Source organism: Pholcus phalangioides, unplaced genomic scaffold (assembly GCF_987345545.1).
Source record: "Pholcus phalangioides strain wild (caught in Gottingen) unplaced genomic scaffold, Ppha-v1.0 ptg000002l_1, whole genome shotgun sequence".
Taxonomy (NCBI): Eukaryota; Metazoa; Arthropoda; class Arachnida; order Araneae; family Pholcidae; genus Pholcus; species Pholcus phalangioides.
In genome coordinates this window covers 6,544,208-6,569,004 of record NW_028301595.1, presented here as the reverse complement: position 1 = coordinate 6,569,004, position 24,797 = coordinate 6,544,208, and the positions used below count along the sequence as shown (strand labels likewise).

Here is a 24,797-nt window from a genome sequence, read left to right as displayed (position 1 = left end):
ATAGATTAGATCAGGGGTCTTCGACGCGTGGCCCATCGAGATCTTAGATCTGCAAGTGTGTAAAAAAGCTTGGTTACCTGCGGGCTTTATCAAAACGTCAAAAATATGGTCAGCGGTGTGTCAACGGTTGAAGATCCCTGTACAAGATAGTAGGACAGTCTTGTTCATGCTATTACTTGAAACCAGAGAGGAAACGAAATGCTAAAGACGAACGGTTAGCACTTAGGAGGCAATGGCTTTTTGGTTCCCACGTTCCGGATGCATATACAAACCGAACCCCTCATATCCCTACAGTTTAACCAAGCCAATAAAGTAAAACGGCAAAAGATAAATCGAAGCGTTAACGATTAATCACAACAAATTGGAAAAGCAATAAAATGTCGGCGGCTCCTTTCTCCAGACAGAACCCAATAAAGTTCCCTCCGAATGATTTTGAAAATACGAGAAAAAGGAAAAACGTGAAAATCTGCCCGTAACCTTCTATGGGTAATACGAATGCACGTACACCTGTTCCGAATAATTAGGTATCAAGCAGTGAAAAAGCTCGAAAAAATAAGAAAACCCCTGGTGGGATTTGTAGCCTTAGACCCGGCCAACGGCGCCGAGGAACACCCGGGGGCGTGACTGATGCCGCGATCGCACAAAACTGTACACAGGGAGGAGAAGCAGACACGAAAGTTTACCTAGTCACCAAGTCTAAGAAAAAGCACAAAATTACGATAGGGCGCATCGAAGGTGTTTTCTTATAGGGAAAAAAGGCTCATGCTTTGAGCGCGGACACGCCAATCAAAACTAAGAAATGGGGTCGGGGAGACAGAGAGATCAGTTTTCACACGGCCCAAATTCTAACTCTGCTCGTCAGTTAAACTCTCAGGTAGGCAAAAATTAAAATGTGCATTGCGATAAAGTCGGCACAATTGATGCAAGGAATTAACTACCTACCTATTTTGAAGTCCATGACCTCAGCGAAAAGCATTAAAAATCCGCTAATGCTGCAAGATGCATGCGGGACTTTGATCGTGAATAAGGGATTGCAGAATCGGAGAAAGATCTTGAACTGAGTTGGTATGTTTCTAATTCATCGAACACAATTATTTAAATAAGTAAACTAAATTAATCACCACAATTCATAAAAGAGAAGCTAGATATCCATATGCATCGAAACAGTTATACTAACCATCAAAAACAATCCTACTACAAAGCATTATGATTCCGAATCGTTGAAAGCTGCCTGCAAAACTACTCAATAATCCCCCCCCCCCTGCAACTCCAAGAGATCGCGGTTTACAATGTTCAGTAGTCATCGTAACGAATACCACACACATATACAAAAATGTTCAAAATTTTCTAAATCATACAAAAAATTGATATTCTTTTCTTTTTTTTTTGAACAAAAGAAGCCCAAAAGTTTCCCTAACATACCTGTTTACGCGGTGTTTTATTAAATTACTTTTTCCATCTACAAACATTACATAGATACATGTACTAATAGTACTATTTACATAAATACATACATGGATGTAAATGGGATGAGGGAGAAAATATCATATGATCTGACCAGCCAACACCATCTATAGAAGATCTGCTACAGATAGTATTGGACCAGCTCCCTCATTCCGGGTGAGGAGTTCGAAGGTGGTACCCTGTTCAACTGTGAATTTTCCCCAGTTCCCCTAGCAAAATGCAGATCACATGCCTTATTCTGTCACATATTGCAATGCTTCCGTTTATTCATTGAACTACGGTATTCGAAAAGCGTTCATCCTTAATCAAAGGGTACTTCCATAACCAGCTTATTATCAAATAACTTCCAATTACTCATACGGAAAAAAATTGAAAGGAGTGAAATCAGAGAAACAAGCTAGTTCTGGAAATAAGATCCGTACGAGCATATGAAGAGTCCAGTAAAGCCACTCTTAACGGTCACCTCTCTTTTACGACCAAATAATAATTTTCCGGGGAAAAAAACTGAGTAATGCATTCGAACCTTTTCTTAAGGGTCATCCTCGGACTCGATCACAGACACTATGTTCCCTGTACGGTACATTCTTTGCTCGAATGTTCCTCTTCCCCATAATTCCCATATGAATTTCTCATAATAAAGCCATAGCTTACATATATGGCTTCAAAAGTTAATTTCAGTTCTTGCGACTCATTAGAATCCACGGTCTGTTAAATAAAAAAAACCTTCTGACTTCCAGGGATTTTAATGAACTCAATATAGTTTTTTGTACTCAAGGTACGAAATTCAGTCTCATTTAATTACTAGTGTTTTATCAGACTTTGAACGAGAAAACTACGGCTTATACAAAGTGTCGGTGAAAATTTTTTACGAAAACTTTTTTTCTCGACATTTTTGTGGGGCGGCTTATTTAAAGGGAACTGGTAATTTTCTTTTATGTTTCATTGTAAATTAAATTGCTTATTTGTACAAAGTTTGCACAATACTGTACTAGTTGCACATGCAATCCCTAATTAAAGTTTTCATTAAAACTGGATTTATTTCAAAGTTATTTTTTTAAAAGCTTCATTGGTAACTCTTTTACGGTCAAATTTTTTTTGTCCCGCTAGTCTCCGCAAAAGAGACCCGGATTACACTATAAAATTAGAGTTCTTTTATAAAACTTGAAAAATGTAATCACTAATAGAATTGGTTTACATTCGAGCAAAAGGTAACCAATAGGCTTATTGGTCATTTTTTTTAAGTTTTGTAAAAGATGTTTTATCCAACTTTTATAGTGTAATTCCTGCCTTACCGTAGTAGTTTGGAAAATTTTGTAAAGAGAATGGGGCGCGTATTCATGATGTTTGTTAAAGAGGGAAAAAAATAATAGGAAGTAATTCTCAAGTGATATGTGAATCTGCATTCATATATTCATATGAACGCTAGCAAAAACTCATATGTGCATATTTCGAAAGCAACAGGCATCATCTATACAGTAAATATATGTATGTATATGCAATAATAATTATAATGTGTGTGTATGCAAACACACACTCACAAATTCTTGTTGAGCTTAAAATTGTAGAACTTTTCGAACTTAGTTCAAATCACAAGCGATGCGTTTAATTTGTTATGGTAAACAATAAGTTTGGATACATTTTCTTAAAAAAAAAAAATTAGATCCATGAGAATCTACAAACATATTCATTCTAGGAGTTTAGTTTCTCAAATTTTTCGAGAACTTGAATAGTGGGTGCGAAAATACCACATATATCAGACAAAATGCACATGAAAAACTTCACATTTTTACCAATGAAACTTAAGGTTGAAAAATGCCTTTCCAAAAAACACAATCATATCACCGAACACGAGACCACCCATAATTCGGGCGTGCCCGATAAAAACGGAGTAGTAGGCAGGACATGAGACACACACTCTTGGAGATGGGGGGAGGGGGGTGTACCTATTTTTTTCCTTCTCCAACTTCTACCTACTTGGAACACCAATTCAACACGGGCGAAAAAAAAAACACATATGTGTATGTAACGCAGAAACAGCGGAACTTTGAATGTGTGTCGTCGTCTAGTTAACACGTCTGAGACACATCCGGCTTTTGAAGACCCGGACAGCCGGAATCACAAATTTTTAAAAAGGAAAACCAATGAAATTATTCTTTAGAAATTCACAGTAAATATATTCTTAGGAATGCCGAAAAAATATATATACATTATCAGTCAATACGATGTATACAGAGCACAAACATCAACGTTTGCTCGGAAGCTGACGAATCAGGCTTTGGAGTCGGGAAACGACGAAACAGCAACGCCCTTCACATTACGCAGGCGTCGCCTCACCGCCGGAGTGCAGAGTCCGCGTGAGGCGCATTCGCTACTCCACTGAACCGACCCCTTAATACACAACTACCACACTCGATTGCTCCAACGTTACTGATAACCACTAGGAACTGCGTATGACAACGAATTATGGTCTCCACCCAAACTTACACCACACCAACATATCAGTCAGAGGATTACCCATCCTTCTACGCCCTCGGTTTCCTTATTTTTAAGATTGTGGCAAGTCATGCTCTACTGGTAAAATTCAAGGTTGTTACAAATCCTACTTTTTCCACGCGAAATGGAATACAGATATGTAATAGAAGATGGAAACGAAAATACAAATTATGGGGGAGTAACATCCACTTAAATTTATTCTTGAGAAGCTATATGGTCCTTGTATACAAGACAGAACAAAAGCAGAAATAGACCATCATACAAAACATCAACGTGCATCCATCAGCTAACACCTTAACCCTTCCAGGCCTTGGTGCCACAAATGTGTGGGTTGCCTCTTTACTCACTGTACCATTTTTTCTTTCCACCTCAGGGAATTAAGCCATGACGTAAAGGATTGTTTAAGTTTTGAGTTAGAAATATGGTGAATATGATCTTTGGAGGTTTTCATCAGTGAGCAGCACTTAAAGTTTCGGGGAGTTATTAAGATGGCTATCAAACATTATGATGGCACATCATGCCCATCCAGGAGAAAATGCCTCCGGGAAAAGTGCGATTTATTACATAAAATTTAGCAATAAAATTCTGGGAAAAAATTGTGTGATGAATATAGACATTCATCACACAAAATGCCACACAATGTGCCATCATCTTCAGGAACGGCTCGAGCTTACCTGCCGCCCCTAATGGCGACTCTGGCAGGAGGCTGACAGAGCTTAAGTGAAGGAACCTCGAGCTAAACCTGATTTTTTTTCAGAAGAAAGCCGCACATCATTGTTTACCTGCGAACTGCGCGTGACCATACGTCCTGCTTTTGAAGTAGAATTTTTCTGGGTTTTTTTTCGAGAATTCTTTTACCATTCTTAATAATGCCAGAAAACTTAATCATTGAAACAGCACTTATTTTTGTGAGCCATCATCACTTATCCTGTAACGATGATATAATAACGATTATTTTTTATTAAGAATTTTTTTTCAAATGTGTTTGTGGTACTCAAGGGACCGGACAAGTGAGAAGCCGAATTTTTCCTTTGCTTTCATTCGACTATTGTGGAACAAATTCTGGGTTAGGGTATGCCCATCCTTGATCAGGGCCCCTAGGCTGGGATATTCTACGGGGACTCCCAGTTAGACTTCTCACAGACCCTTCTATAGTTAATTTATAGCGTGAAAAAGCCAAAAAATTATGAGAATTCTCCCGAGCCCTTCGGAGTGGGACATGGGTGAGGGAACCAAAATGCACACTTGCCCCCTTATGATCGAGTACAGTGGCGGTGCTTGGCCATGCGACCCATTGCAGCCACACGTGGCGCCGCTCAATCAGGATGCTAAATCTAAGGTGAAAGGGTAAAAAAAGTTCCATTTCCCGAAAAAAAATCAAAGAAAATGTTTTCTGTCAGCTCTGGAGGGGCGCAAAATCCGAGGTGAAAGGGCGAAATAAAATGTTTTTGTTAGGAATTATGTGGATAAATTGTGAGGAAGGGGCATGACCCAACCCCCCCCCCCCCCAGGGTTGGGCTGACTGAGCTCCAGCTTGGGGCCCTAGACTAAATTCTTATAATTTTTCTTTTTTTCACTCCATCAATTAACAGTAGAAGGGGCCCCATGGAAAATCTGGCTTGGGCCCCGCAAAAAGATTCCAGCCTAGGGGTCCTGACGCGGAATGTGGGGCAATGGGGTGAGGCAGGAGGCGCAAAAAATAATAAATCTCTCACGGGTACAGATTTTGTCCCGAGCCGCAACGATAGCTTTTGTTACTGGTTTTATGGTGACAGGCCGTCTATTTTCTCAACGTTTCCGTTGTCAAGGTATGACTCAAAAGCGTGATGCCATGTGAATTTTTACTGTGTTAAGTTTTGGGGTCTTAACTAAAATCCACGCTGCCGCCCCTTACAACTTGCCGCCCGGGTGCACGGCACCCCTTGCACTCTCGCTTAAACCGCCCCTGATCATCTTGGCTAAAAAAATTTGAACCAAATGAATTTCACAAAAAAAAAAATTGAAAGTAAAAATAAAGGATTTGCTTAATATTCATTTTTTGAGTATCAAAATTTTAAAAACATTTTGAAAATTAAAAAAAAAATGAATGCTCGAGTCTGAAAGGGTTATGGCATTTTAACAATTAAAATGTATTCGTCTACAAAATTCAGAAAACTCGAAACTATTGAATCGTAGCAAAGAAATTTAAAAAACTTTCTTTTATTCTTCAAAGTCTCTCTTTCTTGAGAAATTGAATTTTCTGGATGTTAATGCCGAAACTGATATTTGGAAAGAAAAGTGATTTACCTCCTCCGGAATCGAACCCGGATCCCCTTGCAATTAATTCCCGGAGGAGGCAAATAACTTTTCTTTCTAAATATCAGTTTCGGCATTAACAGCCAGAAAATTCGATTTCTCAGGCCTATATAACTAAATCAAAATATATTTCAGGCCGAAAAAATACCATCTCTTCTTTCTTTCTTACTGGAATATACACTGTTTTTCATGTATGTATTTATATGATAATTCGGTGGTTTTTTTATATCAAATTCGGTGGTTTCGAAATTCTGCAATTACGAAACTGCAGAATGGCCAAAAAAAAATTCGTTGCTTTTGACCGATCATTCAACGAATGATTTTCTGTGTCAAGAATCTTGATCGAAACGGAAAAAAAAAAAAGTTAAGATAATGGGATGGACAGTATGGTGTGAATGTGATTAAACTTTCCAGCGTGTATCATGCAATTTGTTTTGTTCAATGTTCAATGAGTGACCAAAGAATGAGCCCTTAAAATACAGCGGCTCAATATGATTCCGTTTTTACATGGAGCAGCGAAATACTTCTCCAATGGTTTATTCTTTAAACCAGTATATAGTGGCCAACCATTTCCTAGCCCACGCCATTATCAAGGTTACAAAGCTTAAGCGTGTCACTTCAACATAAAAATTTTACACGCGACGCTCATTTTATATATACTTCATTACTCTCATTTAATGTTCGTAAGCAATCCGCTATATACTATATTTGCCCCATTTTTTGAAGAAATTTCCCAGTGTCTCAGAAATTCTCAATCTAATTTTAAAAAGGTGAACTTTTTCTACGAAAATTTTATTTTGAACTCGAATTTTTGAGATCACAGCCACTGATTGATTGTATGCACGGCCTCTTTCTCACATGAGCACGAGACCAGTTCCCACAAATTTTCAAGGCTCCAAAATTTCAATTTCAATACTAAACCCAAGGTCTTTAGTATTTTAAGCACAGCCCACATGCTCCCTTCCCCTGCATATACTTCTACTTCAAAGATTACATATAAGAGGGCTCCAAAAATTCATATTTGTCCGGTCCCGAACTTATGTGGAACAGGCCGTGATTGGAATGGGATTGAAACATTTCGTGTATAATAAAATATACTGTATTGGCATAGGTACTCAAACTTTCCTGCTCGCGACCAAATTTCGCCCAAGGTATTATATATATCTTTCATAGGCCTTAAGAGCCATATAAACGCTTAGTTACTTCTCCGATACTGAAAAAAAAAAGAAGAAATCATTATGATCATACCAGGGTTGGGGTTTTGGACAGGAAACGTGGGAAAAACTGCCTGAAACTGCCCAAAACCTCCAAGTTTCAAAATGTTATGTAGAAACCTTTGTAAAATCTAACATATTAAAAAAAATACTAGCAGAAAATAAAACTAACTAAATCAAAAATATTTCAAAAAGGTGTCATTTGGTTTTTTTGTAAGTTAATTGTTTCACCAAATTTATGGTTTCAGGCTGGAAATCTGATAGTAAATTAATATCACTCATATAACTGTTTAAATAAACACCGTTTCCAACTTTTTAGTTTGTTGTAAATGTTATTTCTACTCCACATCTTATTTTTCATGTATGATTATGAAGCAGGTACTGTATTTAGTACAGTGATTGTCCAAAACCCTGCCAAATCTCTCCAAACACTTTTCTTTAAAAAATATATTATATTGAAGGTACCAAATACGCATAGTCACAGTTATAATCATTGCATTATTGTGAAAATAAACATAAATGTTTTTTTTATTAGATACCAATATAATGATGTGAATCAACATCAATGGTGCAGTGTTTACTTGATGCAAATTGTTCTAATTTGACTTTTCAAACTTTTTTCTTTAAATTTTCAAGTGAACTTTCTATTTTACAATCTCAATTTTCAAAAACTAATTATAAATAAAGGAAAATATCCAAAGAAAATGAGGCCACTATGTAGCACCTACACATGACTAACAGAACACAATTTCACAAACACTGATTACGCCTACATGATAAAAGACTTCAAGACCAAAAATTGTGTTAAGGGGCCATTCAAGTATTACGTAAGCAGATTTTCAGCCATTTTTGACCCCCCCCCCCCTGTCAGCAAAATTTCGTCAGCAGCTTAGAATACACTGTATTTCATATCTTCAAAAAGGGGTGGGGGTGGTTGATGACGTAAGCAACTTTCAAACCCCCCCCCCTTGTCATTAAAAGTCAGAAAATCCGAAACCCCCTCTCCCCCCCCCCCTCCTCGATGCTAACGTAATACTTGAATGACCCATAAATTTAAATTGTTGCTCTTATGAGGCTAGAAGCTAATATTTGACCGAATAAATTCAAGCTGTATTCACAATTCTATCACATGGGGGACAACAGCAATAAGAAAAACACTGGAAGAAGGCTTATCAAAAGACTCTTTAACACATTGTTTTTTTATTTTCGTTTCCCCCAAGTTATGCATCAATTGAAAGAATATTTTCAAATTTTTTTTTTATCTTAGAAATCCTCTTGGCACAGATAAGGCAGCTAAATTAGTTATGTGTTATCAAATGTTAAAAGGCACAGATGCGCTTGATTATTAGTGTTCGATTATTACGTAAGTTTAATTTCATTCAGTAGTCATATCTATTGCTTTTTTCTCATTTTCATGTGACAAATTTCTAACCCATTCTTGTATCTTTCATGTTTCCATAAATCTAATATTTAACCTCAAGACGGTTCAGTTTTAAATTGTTTGATAACCTGATATCAGTCATATAACCCTTTGCACATACTGTTTTGAATTTCAAAATTTTCTTATATTTAATGTAATTTTAATAATATAATATAATTTATATAAGTTTATTATTTGATTATAGAAGTTACCTCTTCATCATATTGCAAAGTTTTTCACTTATAATTATAAATAGGAAGTTTTGGACAGGAGGGATTTGGACAGTACATTAAGAACCACGGTAAATACCAAGGTTTTTACCGTACTGTCCAAAACCTTGCCAACCTTGGATCATACTCGTTTTTGATTAATTATTAGTTCGTACACATACACACGTGTGCAAAATTAAGAGAATTTGCACATTGTGTCCATTTTCACAAAAAAAAATACTGAGCCAAAGGTACTAATAATGCCACCGAAGAAGTATGCAAATATTCAGTGTCCAATACGTAAGCGTACGTGAGGGCGGAGTTGGTTACGGCACGAGGCGTTTTCCACGATTCGTGTGCTCGTACTCCTTGGCGCCATTCGCTGTGTTTCTCGCAAGAGTTTGGTAAATTTTATAAGCTGTCAGATAAAATGAGTAACCACAAACGTATGAATGTCGGAATGAGATGGAGAATCGTCGGTAGATTGGAGGCAGGACAATCACAAGTGCAGGGGCTACAAAGCTCGATCTAACGCCCAGTTTCGTCTGCAACAATCTGAAAACAGTTTCAGGACACTGGATCCATATCGAGAAGACAAGGTCGTCGAAGAGTCACGATGACCAATGAAGATCGTTATTTGGCACTTTCAGCGCGGCGCCACAGGACTGCTACAGCATCACAGCTCTCACATGAGCTGTATGTTGCCACTGGAACTCGAGTTTCACGGTTTACTGTTGCCCAAAGGCTTCTTGAAAGAGGCCTTTAAGCCAGAAGACCCGCTGTTTACGTCCCGCTCACTGCAGCACACATCAGCCTTGGACCAGACTTCATTGGAGTACCGTGCTCTTCACAGATGAGTCGAGATTCAGCCTGGACACTGATTCTCGACGTACCCTCACCTGGAGAGAGCTTGGTACCCGATATCATCCCTCCCACATCAAGAAAATGGACCACTATGGAGGTGAAGGTGTCATGGTCTGAGCAGGCATCATGTTGGACCGCCGCACACCCCATGTGTTTGGCAGAGGGTCCGTGACTCCTAGGAGGTATAGAAAGGAGATCTTAGAGCCCCATGTTCGACTTTTCAGATGCGCCGTTGGCCCTCGGTTCCTGTTAATGGACGACAACGCTCGTCCACATCGGGCTCACCTGGTCAATGGTTATCTAGAAAGTGAGAAATCTAGAAAGTGAGAATATTCGGCGTATGGATAAGCCAGAAAGATCTCCTGACCTAAACCTTATAGAACATGTCTGGGACGCTCTTGGGAGGGCAATTGCATATCGCCATCCCCCTCCCCTGTGTTGCTGCAGGAGTTGGACCGATTGCCACAAGGACTGAACTGCCTCGTGCCCAGAAAGATCTCCTGACCATACGCCGCCATATTACTCATTTTCGGTTCGATCTCGATACGTGGATTTTGAACATTCCTGCAATGATGAGCTTTACTGACAATCACCTGTTCGTACTATGACTTTTGTATGGTACAAATACAAATACAACGCCACAACAGGCAAATTGCCCAACGAAGTGGCTGACTTAAGAACATCATGGATCCCCGAGCCATTTTTTGGAGCCCCTACCTACTACTGCTGCACCACACATGCACAACCCCCCAACGAACCCCCAACGAATCGGTACATGCGGGAATGTGCGTGTACGTGTAGTGCAACCTGACGTAAAGTTTGTTTCGGTGTAATGCTTGTTATGTGTAGTGCTGTCATCTGCCCCCAGTTTTTCTAACTATGAGTGAAGTGTTATGGTTGAATGATTTACCGTTGTAGGACTGTTGCTCTCTGTGGCGAGACTTTTTAACGGGGAGATCGGCTCGCATTTGCTCCTTGAAGTTGGGAACCACAGAAAACCAACTTCAGCCGACCACCACTGTGGGGTTCAAACCCGGATCCCCGCATCACGAGTCCGGCACTATAACCACTCGACCACCACAGCGGCCTACATCTCTTTCTATGTTATAACTGTATATTCGTACCAAATTTCATTAAAATCTGTCCACTAGTTTTTCAGAAATTCGACATAATGTGCAAATTCTCTTAATTTTGCACACGATTGTACGACATCTAAAAAAACTCCACGTCCCATATCTTTTTTTTTTCAACTCCGATTCAACACGAATTTTGAACAGATATATCGAAAATCCCTCCGTTGTAGTCGTCTACTATGCCGCTCCGTCCTAAAATTAACAGCAGAAAAGGGGGTCCCTGACAACCGGGTAGGAAACTGATGTGCGCCTCTGACGCATCGGCGTCGCGACGATTTTTTTAAATACCTAACATTGGGTCGCAGAAAACACTTGTTGGAGGTACGAGGAGAAAAGCAAGAAAAGGAACCGCAAGCGCATTTTCCAAGGTAACTGCGCGCTTGGCCAAAAAGCCCACGAAATCTCTCTTGATTCTGCGGCCTGCCAATATCTTCTCTCTGCTTCTGTACCCGAGCGCAATAGGATGTCTGCTAATAGAAACAGAAAGGAAAGGACAGGGACATAGCTCTCTGTGTAAAGTGTCTTGGCCAGATTCAAGTCCAACCCACGTAGAACACAGCAATCACTAGGAATACAACCATCATTCTTGTCTACACTATTACGTCAGTGGGCTAATGAATGAGCTCTTGCAATATGAAGGTAAACGTCAAAGTTATCAGGTGACGAGAAATTAATAACCAGCAATGATAAACAGTATTCAGATTCGAGACGAAAAAACGGAGACGAAAATCAACAAAGAGAAGAAAACTAGAGGATTTCGATTTTTTTTAAATATAACAGTGGCAAGACTGCTGTGACGGCGAAATGCAACGAAGCCAATGTCATTTATATCACAGATTAGTTTCATAACTACACCGTTTCAGAGAAAACTGAATTTTGCTTGCTTAACACGGAGTGGCACTTCTAAATCGACCAAGGTGTATCGCTAATGTGGGCAATTTACTAGTTTTACCCCTCTCTTTCAGGGGCAAGTATAGTGATACTTGGGCTCACGAATTTTTCAGCTAACGGAAATTTTTTTCGTGATTTTTCTGCCTCGGCTAACGCATATAGATTTGGCAAACGAACATTTTCCTTGATATAGACGCGCGCGATAGCATAAAAAACAGTCGCGTCATGAGAATTTTGGTATCAGAATGATCTAGAGAAATCAGAATAAACCTAGTATCTCTCACTTGAGACTGATTAATTGGCGTACGCAAAGGGGTACAAGCCGAGATTATAGTGTTATTTTGCAGGAAAAGCGCAAAAACCTCCCTTCTGAAGAAAAAAAAAAAAATTGAAACCACCCCCCCCCCCTTCGAGAAAATTCTGCGTATGCCTATGGGAAGATTAATTCATTTTCACCACTGAATAGCTTTGCGGATATGCACCTCTCTTTCAGAAAAATTTCGAGCCATTGCATGTAAAATAAATGATCAAACAGAGAAAATGCATCAAAAAAAGCCTTACACTTGAAGGGTTTTAATGCATACGGTAAAATTCTTAATACTGTTCCAAATTGAAGTCTGGAAATTCTAGAAACTCATCTTTTCCATAAGCATGCGTGAGAGAGAAATGCGCTGACTATATCACATAGCACACCGCACACTTTTTCCCCCACGGCTCACGAATCCGACTTCGTAGCGTACATAGTGATGTTCAGAAAAAGATGTTCAGTTTTTCATCTTGCTTTTAATTCTCCTTCATCTAATTGTTAATTTGTTCATATCAACTTTCGGTCAGTATTTTTATTTTTAATAGTACTTCTTAGTGATTTAGGAAAGTTACTTTGAAATTTTGGACAGTTCGTAGAACGAATTAAACGGTTTTCCATAGAAACCTATGGAAAATCGCGTTTCGGCTAACGAATGAAAGGTTTCACTGTTACATTTGGTGTGCCTGTCGTTGCGGCCCATTACAATGAAAGATCTCTAAATGTAAATCCAAAATGTAATGTCCCAATAGAGTCAAGCTTTTCTGGTCCGGGAATTTTTTTTCCCAAAATATTGATCCACCTTTATTAAACAGCCCCTTCTCCAAAAGGACAGTTCTCTGCACAGTGTAGCTCTTGAGAGACTTTTAGCAAATTACTTTGGTTGATTGGGAAAACATATTTGGAATCATCAATCAATTAATGGCATTATTAGTATTTCCCAGCAGCGACGTACAGATGTGTTTCAAGATTCCGGCGCGTGACCGACCGCTAAAAAAAATCCCATTTTCGATAGCGTGACGCTTGTAGTTGTGGGCGTCTCTTTCTCTCGGCTTTTGAAACAGGGAAAGAAAAAAAATGAAAACAGGACAAATAAAAATTATTCCAACTGCACCATCTGCTTCACACTAGAATGACTTTCAAGCGGCGCATTCTTCAATAGCGGAGGTTAAATTCTATCGCCATAGATGTATATAAAACCCATCACATACAGGTGACAGATGTGCCCGGCGGAACCTCCATTATGATTCAAATAAAGACAGGGACTTTGCCGACGTCGGACAAAAGCTCGTGGACCTTGCGACAGACAAGTACAGTGGCGTAAACCTGTATGTATACGTATCGGGTAAAAAAAAAACGTTTAGGTTTTCAAGAGCGGAAAATCAAAGGGAAAGAAAAGACAAACGCGAGAGTACAAGAGTATTTCACAGTAAAAAAAAAAGAACGCGTATCAAGATGATTATCATTATCAGGTCGGCTTACCTACGTTTACAATAAAAATGGTAAATATCAAGACCGTTATTTGGGTAGCTGCGCAATATTGCGCGATAGAGCTCTCCACCCAAGACAAATAATTTATAGAAATTTTTGTCATCAGCTTAAAAAAGAATGAGTTACTTTTTTGAATTATTCAAGTTTTGACTCAACCCAACTTATTTTAGCAACTTGATTATTCTCCTGGTTAAGCCCAACTTCAAGGCGCGAATGCGTGCCGATGTCCCCGTTGAAAAATCTCGCCACAGAGAGAAATAGGCCTACAGCGACAATTATTCAATCATTAGACTTCCCTCATAGTTGAAAAATTGACGGCAGATGGTAGCACTACACATAATGAGCATTACACAGTAACAGAGACTTCATGTCAGGTTCACAACACGCACATGCGCAGCTTCTTGCATGGCCCAGGTCTACTTCGACCACCTCCAAAAATCGCTTCATTGAGCCAGAGCGACAGGCCATGATCTGGTTAGGAGGAGAATGTTATTCTGTAGTCAAAAATTAAGAATAGTGATAGTGCAGCTACGGCAGTATCTTGGATAGCACCAGTCACAAATCGCCGTGATCAATGTGTGCTATCCATTGAAAATTAAATATCACAAAGATTTGAGAACTGAGGATTACTGCAAACGAAAAAACATCTGGTTCTATTCTCAATTTAAGAGCTAACCAGTCCCCCCAAAAAAAATCGAGCTGTTAATAGAATAACTAGAAATAAGAATAACTTTGAGACGTCATTATTATACACATGACCAGACATGCCAACATTGGCTTGAAGCTTTTCAGTAGTGAGATAAATGTTCAAATTTGCCATTGGGGGGTACCCCCCAGGACAACATAATCATAGTACAATAAAAAAAATTTAATTTTTTTATAATTTTAATTGAAATTTCATTAAATAAAGCGCCTCATTGCACTGTAACCTGGAAGTCTCAGGCCACACATGAGCCCCACTTCCCGAAGCAACTTTCCGAGGTCGCAGAGTCCTTTAATAACTCACGAATATTCAATACAATCCCAACCTGCATACACCCTTGTGGGAAGTATATATGGACGTCTAGCAACCCTAGACCCCTCTTCCCATCCCTGTTATACTCGTGCCAGCGCTCCTACGGCACCCACGACGAAACACTCTTTCCGACCAAAGTTCCGCGAGCTCGACCGTGCACTATGCAAATAAAGCCGGGTTCTCCGCGCGAAGCTTGTGACGTCACCGAAGTCGTACATTTCCCCTGTAATCATTGGATGTACCGCAAAAAAAGTAAAGATTTCGCATGCGTCGGCTTGCTTTATCCAATGGCTACAGGTGAAATTATAGAAATGGACGACTTCAGTGACGTCAAAGCTTCGCGCGGAGGCTTTCTGGTATAGAAAGTGACCCGCAGCGCTGAACGACTCAAAAGACTGTTTTTTGCCAACCGCGTGGGGTGCTTTTAGCGGAAAACTGGTTTTTGCGCGTTTGGCCATCGAATAGAGCGGTGGGTTTAGGCGCGGCTTTACAGATTGCTTTCCGCGCACAGACAAAAAAAAAATCGGCTCAGAGTTCTCTCTCGTATACGGATTCATCGCTACGGTAAAGATCGGTGCAATTTTAAAAAAATAAGTAAAACACCGCAAGAAACTCAGACACGTTTTTTTTAACCGATTTCCGTAGTATTGAGAGTGTCTCCCGTAGCTCCGTAGTTTATTGCAGCCGTCCGTAGAAACTACGGACAATCCGTAGCAGTTGGCAACTCTGCATGACCCTCTAATGAAAGGAGAGAGGGTATTCAAGAAATACTTAACCATACCAAATTTTCAATTGATTCAGCACAAAGACATTTGATTAATTATATCCCTGACTTCTGGCAAATAAAGAGGTTAGGGAAGAGTCTTGATTTCAACATCATTCAGATATTTCTTGATTCGTGAATAGGACTGTTTGCTATGTTTTTAGTTGCATCAATATTTTAAGAAAAGCAATCAATTGAAAACTTTTCACGGGTAAAACTGATAAGTTGATAAAAAGATGCTTGGAAACACATCGATAAGCTATTCTGGCATATCTAATAATTGTTTTATAATGTTGCTTCTCATGGGCCTGTGATAGACAATAAGATCGGAAAATCGTTGAAAATGCTTATGTCCATCAAAAGGAAAAGCACTTATACTGAAGCGCTGACTACGCTTTAACTGGAATCAGCATAACGCTAACTCTTGAATGCAACTTAAACTAAGAGTTTAATTGGGGTTATTCATCAATAACTTTGTAAGTAAAAAATCATTGTTGGGTATCATCATAACGTTGGGGGCATTTTGAGTCTGCTTTACGGTCAATTCCACATATGAAAGAATAATATTTGAAATTTCTTTGACTACACTGATATAGTCTGTTGCAACTTCAAGGCATGAATGTCAGCCTGTCTCCCGTTTGAAAAAGTCTCTCCGCAGAAAGTAGGCAGGCCTACAACACGATACTGACAAAACATGAAAATTCAAGCATTTCCATCCTTACCTCTGAAAATGAAAGCCAGATGGCAGCATGAACACGAAACAAGCGCAACTCGACAACATAAATACGTTAGAGCCAAGCATACACCCAGAACACACATTCCGGCATGTGCCGATTCGTTAGAAATTCCGAAGAGGAATGTGTACGAGGTACATGTTCGGTTAAATACAAATACAACGCCACAACAGGCAAATTGCCCAACGAGGTGGCTGACTTAAGAACATCACGGATCCCCGAGCCGTTTTTTGGAGGCCCTACCTACTACTGCTACACCACACATGCACCCCGCCCACACCACCACCCCCCCCCCCTCGCGGAACCCCCAACGAATCGGTACATGCGGGAATGTGCGTGTACGTGTAGTGAAACCTGACGTGTTGTTTCTCTGTAATGCTTGTTATGTGTAGTGCTGCCATCTGCCACAAGTTTTTCTAACTGTGAGTGAAGTGTTATGATTGAATTATTTATCGTTGTAGGACTGTTGCTCTCTGTGGCAAGACTTTTTAACGGGGAGATCGGCTCGCATTGGCGCCTTAAAGTTGGGAACCACAGAAAACCAACTTCAGCCGACCACCACTGTGGGGTTCGAACCCGGATCCTCGCATCGCGAGTCCGTCACCATAACCACTCGACCACCACAGCGGCAAAAAGTGCAACTATTTGGAGGTGGGTGGGTTTGAACCCACGTACCCTGAACTCTTCCCATCTCTCACTCCGTATCTTACCAACCCACCACTACAGCACTAGTAGTAGCCTCTGTTGTCAACGATAACAGAAAATTTTCCAAATTTATGTGAGCATGTCACCTACAAAGGTATTCCAGAAAAATCAGGAAAAAATTATTTTGTACCATTTCTTTTCTTAAATAAAACCATTCTTGGCTACTGAGATTTGGTTGGCACCTAACTCTTTGTTACCATTAGTCAAGCCCTGCTATACACTTATAAAAGGACATTATATACAACTCTAACTAACTAGACCTACATTATATGCAACTAATAGCCAAGCACTATAGTTCTCCAACCGGTACAATTATTCAATCATTGCACTTCACTCATAATTAAAAAAATTGATGGCAGATGGCGATACACATAACAAGCATTACACAGTAAGAAACTTCATTAGGTTCACACCACTTGCACACATATTCCAACATGTGCCAATTCATTAGAAATACCTTAGAGGAATGTAGACGAGGTGCATGTATGGTTCAGTAGTAGTTCTCCAAACAAGAGATGAGACTTGGCTACAGCACGTGTCGAATGATGCTATTCTTTTCTAGAGAAACAAACCAATCATAAAAACCTCAGCCACTGATGGGCTATTCTCAATGCGCAATTGTTTTACCTCAGAGAATTAGACAAAATCATCTGATGTGACGTGACAAGACAGCCAAGTCCCATCTCGTAGTTGAAGGACAATACTTATAGACTTACATTAGAAACAATATGCATCAAATCTTAAAACTCTCAATAACCATTTTTCATTTTGTTTTTGTAGTTAAATGAATGGATTTGCACCTCCAATTGGTTGTTTCAGCCAGGACAACATGTTGTTCTTGGAGCACTGCAGTACTCATGGAAGCATCCAGGAGTGTTGGATGGTGACTGATTATATTCGTCATTCCCAAAAAAATTGTACAAAACAGTCCGAGACTTGACAAATTTTTTTACGAAATTTCAGATCATTCTGGTAGTAATTTTAATTTTTTTCTAGTTCTTCATTTAATTCTCTGTAGTATTTTTTGAATTGTTTCAGATGGTATCTATTTTTTTAATCATTGTTCGCAGCAAAACATCAAAATCTTGCAGTCTTAACTTGAAAAAAAATGTTAAACAAGGACACTTTCAAAGAAATGTTAGATTTACACCAAAACATTGAATCACATTTTACATATGTGCCATAGATGAATATAACAGTACAATTTAAAAAAAATTCTCATGAAAAACTATTTTTTTGTTTGTGTCCCGATATTTTTCCCTTCTTAACCCAGATATTTTCCTGGCCATTATCACTAAAGCGCAGATATGTTTATCCAAAGCACTAGTATTTTATGCATAAGAATAGAACACTAGAGTACTATCATACTGTATAAAACTATTAAATTAAATTTTTCAAATTATTTTCAATGTAGGCCTATATCTTCATTAAACTAAGTAAAATCATAAATTCTTTGTGTACGCCATTTTGTTTTTCGCTTTTTTTTTTTTCATTTTGAAATGTTTCTAACTTTATACAATAAAAAAACTTTGGTCATATGGGGCAATTTTCTACTTTTCGAATGATGCAAATGGGTTAAACTGTTCACTCTGTCACAGTCATTTGGGAGTAGGGTTTAAGCTACGGTCGCATTTTTCGCAAAATGCGAAAGAAGTAGTAGCCACTTTCACAAAAATGCGTACAGGATGTACGAAATGAGTAGACATCCAACCATCAATCATTAGCATTATAGCATTTTGCTAAAGCTTTTCCCCTCATTTTTGCTTTTTTATGAAAGGAATTTTTTACCTAGCTTAAACTCTGCTTGGGAGATATTTTTTTATTCCATATTAAATCTGATAATACTTTTGAAAGGTTTACAAATTGGGTATTTACAATAAATTGCAATGCTTGGTCACAAATTTTATATTTGACTTTCGAAAAATTATTCAAGATTCATGTCATGTCTTTAGTAGCAGATTCACTGTCGAATGTTGACTATGTCATTATCATAAATAATTATTGGTTTTATTTTACATCTATATCAATCAACATTAAGTGATAGTACATGTAAATTTACTTCAAAAAATTAAAAACGTTTTCATCAATCATTTGAATTTCTAATAATAAAAAAAATTTAGGCTTATTTTTCCAATCTGTTACATGTTCCAGAAACTCAAGCAACGCAACATAATGGAAACTATGATTTAAAATGAAATTCCTTAGTTTAGAGATTTTGACATTTAAAGAGTTAAACTTGATAAGTTATCTATTCAATTTAAACTCTTTACAGAGTGTTTCCTCAAAGTGTGCGTTGGGACGAGATGGAGATATTGATCTGTGCACCTAATTCTGTTTTGAAGTGATTCTTTCATGCAGCAAAATAGTCACCAAACTATTCTGAGGAGCAGCAGATGGACCATTTATTGGACAAGGGAGCCGCGGGTGACAAAAGTTTGAGAACCACTGTGCTTTACAACATTCTTCATCATGTTATTTTTTCAGTTAGATATCAAAGTTAAGTAGTACAGATCACTGCTGTGGTGGTCGAGTGCTCATAGGGACGGGCTCACATTGCAATGACCGGGGTTGGAACGCCACAGTGGTGGTTGGCTGAAGTTTTGTTTTCTGTGATTCCCAATTTCGAGGTGTGAATACAAGCCGATCTTCCTATTAAAAAGTCTCACCACAGAGAGCAACAGGCCTCTAAATGGCACAAATATTCAATCATTACACTTCACCACTGAAATATAGATGGCAGCCGTGGGAGACCCCTGGTGCAAACGAAAATATTGGGCCCCAGCCAAAAGGCTGTTCAGTTTGAAAGAAACAAAGTACAGATCGTCAAATATCACTGTCAGGTACAGATCCAGGAAGATGTGTGTCAAAAGGGGGCATATTTTACTATGAGTAAAGGCATTTTATAACAATACATCACATATTTTATGGAACAGAACCATTATTTTCCTATACTATTTTTGTTTCCAGGCTCTACCCCCCCCCCCCCCTCCACAATCCAATCGGGATCTTTGCTATGCTATTTCAAAAATATCATGAAAAAAACTATCAAAATGGCAAAAAAAAGTTTAAAAAATTTTAAAACTGCCTTTTTTTACAACATATATGTAAGAAATGAGTTGATTTTATTACTTTAAGGGGTGAAAACAGCAGAAATGGTAATACTTATTTTTTAGAGTGGTATTTGTTTTCGTGGAACCAAAAAAATAAAATATTACTACAAAATAAAAAAATTTATGAAATAATAAACTTAAAGTCATCTTATATATAAATGTGAAAGTATGTATATGTTTGTTCTTTATATAAATCTACAATTTTAGATTGATCAGCACCAAATTTTGCATAAACAGGACCGGGATTAAATGATAGGCTACTTTAGAAGTTGACCAGAGCAGGGCAAATGCCCGAAATGGGCGGAGAAAACCATCGGGCAACAATGGTTTCTCGGCCTCCTCAATGACTTTGGTCACCGTGGTTACATGCCAATGTGTTCCAGACGTGCATATATGCCTTTACACACAATGGTTTGTCACTTCTTTAATCCTGCCAGTATTATGTATAATAGTTCATTCCTTCATAATGGTTTGTCATTTTTTCAATCCTCCCAATAATTGAAGAGAACCAGGGCAGCCCCGGGTATCGGCTATAAATACGAGATCAATTTAATTTTCAAAATTCAATTTTGAACTTTTCATTTCAAAAACATGGAATGTACTTTTTTTGCAGGGGGGGAGATGACACATACTTTTAGGGGCTATGCAAGTATTATATCAGCAGAATTTTAGCCATCACTGACCACCCCCTTTACCAGTAAAACTCAGACCACCCTCCTCCTCATTGCCAGCCGTCAGCTCTGCCTCCTACTTCCTAACACATATTGGAATCAGAGACCTATACAAGTTGCTAATGAAAAAGCCGATCTCCCCATTAAAAAGTCTCGCCACAGAGAGCAACAGGCCTACAACAGTAAAATCTTCTATCATTATACTTCACACATAATTAGAAAAATAAGAGGCAGATGGCAGCACTATAACAAGCATTACACAGAAACAAGGTTCACAATATGGACACGTACACTCTAACATGTACCAATTCGTTAGAAGTTCCATAGAGGAATGTGGACGAGGTGCATTTGTGGTTTGGTAGGGCCTTATGCAAGTGGGGGGGGCTTGTACACTCCCCCCCCCCACTTGCATAAGGCCCTACCAAACCACAAATGCACCTCGTCCACAAAAAAATAAAAAATAAAAATTTTTTGATTGTCTAGGGGGGGTACAAGCCCCCCCCCCCCCCAGACAATCAAAAATTTTTTATTTTTTATCCAAATTTTTTTTTTTTAAACTTCAGAAGAAATTACCTTCATATGTTATAATTAATCAATCTGTTAATTTCAATGTTATTTGAAGCCTATATATATATAGGCCTATATATATCATTTTTAGTGTATTTTCAAAACCAGGGGTTTCCCCGACCCCCCCCCCCCCCCCCCACAAATGACAGGCCTGGCAGGCAGGTCTCATGCCCAGGGTGCTGGACCAGAGGGGTCACAAATTTTATTCTCAAACCTTACCTTCAACATTACAAGGGGCCACCAAAATGTGCACTTGCCCCAGGTGACCAAGCATCTAGTTGCAGCTCTGGGCACAGTTTTAGAGTACTTAAGCAGCCCACAGTACAATTCAACATCACTCAAATTACCCATGGCACATTCCCAGATTACTTAAGTGATGTGCGGCACAGTTCAAGAGCACTTGAGCAGCCCCAAAAAAATTTCCAAATCCACTTGGAGGAACTGCGGAACATTTAGAACATTTATGCCATTAGGAATGTCATTTTTATAAAGGATGGTTGATGACATAAGCATCATTCAAAACCCCCGCCCCCCCTTGTCATCAAACTTGAAACAATCTCCTCCTCCATCAATGCATATGTAATACTTGAATGGCCCCTTGCAACTTAATGATCCATGCGCTCCATATAAACCACAAAAAAATAAATGATGTAGACAGCAAGAAACCAAGTCAGTGAGCGAACAAACGAGTGATGTGAAGCATATGCAAGCGATTCATGTGCAAACACATGAATCGGCAAAGATTGACGTAGAGGTCAAAGACTGACCTAGAAGATAAGTGACCAAAAAAGTGACCTAGAGTGTTTGAAAGCATGCAAGTGACCTAGAGAGTTTGAAAACATGCAAGCCCCAAAGCAGACTGTTTAGCACTGTTCTGCGACAAGCCCTTGGCTGAGTGGAAATGTTCTGCAGTAAAAATCCCCATACATGAAATGGTGCTTTTTGCACTTTCTTACAATTCTTCTGAATTGTTCTGCAGTAGTGCTATTGTTCTGGATGTACGTTACAGATTTTGACACATTCTGCTTTGGGGCATGTGAGTGACCAAAAAAGTGACTTAGAGAATTTGAAAGTATGTGAGTGATTGAAAGAATGACCTAGAGAGCAAGAAACAAGGTTAGTGAGCAACTCAAGAGCGTTTGCAAACATATGCGAGGGACAAAAAATTGGCCTAGTGTAGGGCGGTTTTAAGAGCATTAGGCCCTCAGACAAAGTGAGGTCCCATACCTGACTATAAATGTCTCGCTACCAATTTACATGCTTACTATATAAATATAACTATATAAATTTTCAACCAGATCTCGTTTTCATGAAGTCTGATTGGACCCTGTAGTTAAGATTACAAACTCTGAGTGAAGTGTGATGTTTGAATATTTGTACTGTTGTAGGCCTGTTGCTCTCAGTAGCGAGACTTTTTACCGGGGAGATAAGCTTGCATTCATGCCTCGAAGTTGGAAACCACTAAAAACCACCTTCAGCTGACCACCACAGGGGCATAGTGGTGACTACTAACCATACTCACATTACCACTTACCATACCTATACACCTTACTGCTTAACCATACTCACATGCATATTACATTTTAGGCAGAAGCTTACATAGGCTGCCACTCTGCATGCATAAAAATTCATATTTGCCCAGGGTCTGAATTCTTGAGGGACAGATAATCCTTACACTTGATCTTTCGATAGCTGACTCCCACGCTATACTATCATCCATTCTATACAGTCAATAATTCAGAGACATGTTGTTCTGCTATTTACATGCAGTATAATAAGCATGTTAAGCATGCTAAACACAGTACACAAGACTCGCAGCCATTAATATTATGACGAGAAGTGTGAGCAGTTGCCACTCTCCCGAAAATCACCAGCCTCTCAAATAAATAGAAATATTTAAAAGGAGACATAAATTCAAAGAAAATTTACCCAGACAAAAAAAACGGCAAGTGGCATGGTTATTATGGAAGAGAACAATGCCCCAGGCTATAGCCCCCCCCCCCCCCAAATCATTCTTTTTGTCAAATTCTTACACACTTTCTTGGTCAGCTGTCCCATGCACGCATTCGGTTGCACACTGACCCGGTCACTCACTCTCCAGAGGTTACTCTTTCCGTCACTTTATTGCCATGGTCAGTTGCATGCTCACACTCTCTTTAGGTTACTCCATCAACCTGGTCCCTCCAGGTCACTCTTTCTGTCACTAACTGATTAAGCCCTCACTCCCTAGGTCACTCAGTCCTCTCTCTCCAGGTCACTTTTTACCCTCGAACTTGCTGCTCCTTCGAATTCACCATCCCGTTATAGCGAACTAAGCACCCCCACCCCTAGTATAAATACGCCTCTCGGGGGGAAGTCACCGACACGATCACTCACCTTACGCACTCGATAACTTTCCCTGGCTAACTCCCACGCGAGCGATACTATAATCATCTACAGTCAATAATTCAGAGACATGTTGTTCCGCTGTTTATCTACAAGCATGTTGAAACGTGGCATGTTAAACATGCTTGTATTTTGCATGGCATGTTTACATGGGTTGAAAAAATAATAATAATCTAAAACGTAGATTGCATTTGATTCCCACACACACCCACAGACTTCACGAAAACATGTCCATACCTGTTGATGATGCTGCGAGACACTTGTCCAATGGATGTCCAAATATTGCATTGCACCACCTATTTGGAGAGCTATCACGCACGAGCTTCGAGGAAAGGATCCGAGCGGTCACCTAAATCATTGAGGACGGAATTAACGGGAAACGATTTGATCGTCAACACCGTACACTAGCGACTCGCCGCCATTAATATTGTGATGGGAGGTGTGGGGCTGTTGCCACTCACCGGACAATCAACCAGAGGAATGTGATTAAAGAAACCTCAATGCAGACGATGAGGTTAGGAAAAGACAAATCCAACAATTAAATATATTTTCTTCCAAAAAAATGAATTTTTGTAGAAGCTATTGCTTGCTGTAGTTTTTATTCGTAAATTGGATAATATATTCAATTTTATATATCGTTTGTTTATTTCTTGATTTTTAAAAACCATTAAATCGATTATGAAAATTTAAAAAAAAAAAAAGCCATCACAAAACTGACCGAAACCATTCGCTACAGCGTCGCCATCTATGAACGATAAACAGAAATAATTTCTGATCTTCGGTTTTTATTTATTTTAAATGCGTTATTACTCTACCCCAGAGGGGTCTCCAAACTTTCAGACACGGCGGACAACATCGAAACTTCCCAACGAGCCCGCGGGCCTTCAACTCATGCAGTTTAGTAACATTTTTAATATAAGGGAGGTCAATGGGGGCCCCGAGTTAGGATCAAATATTGTTGAAAACTTTTATTTTTTATTCTGAAATGCTTTCTTTTTAGCAATTTAATAAAGTTATGTATTTAACGTGGGAAAAGTGGGGCAAAACCGGGTGCCAAATGTTTGAGTTC

The 24,797-nt window shown here is 39.1% G+C and overlaps 1 protein-coding gene across 1 annotated transcript in view; it reads right to left on the bottom strand.

The window, feature by feature from the left end:
* Positions 1 to 24,177, bottom strand: part of LOC149089148 (uncharacterized) — a 127,726-nt gene extending 103,549 nt beyond the window's left edge. The window contains exon 1 of the mRNA XM_089237571.1: positions 23,966 to 24,177. The gene's annotated coding sequence lies outside the window, so the exon portion shown is untranslated. The remainder of the gene's footprint in view (positions 1 to 23,965) is intronic.
* Positions 24,178 to 24,797: the final 620 nt, after the last annotated feature.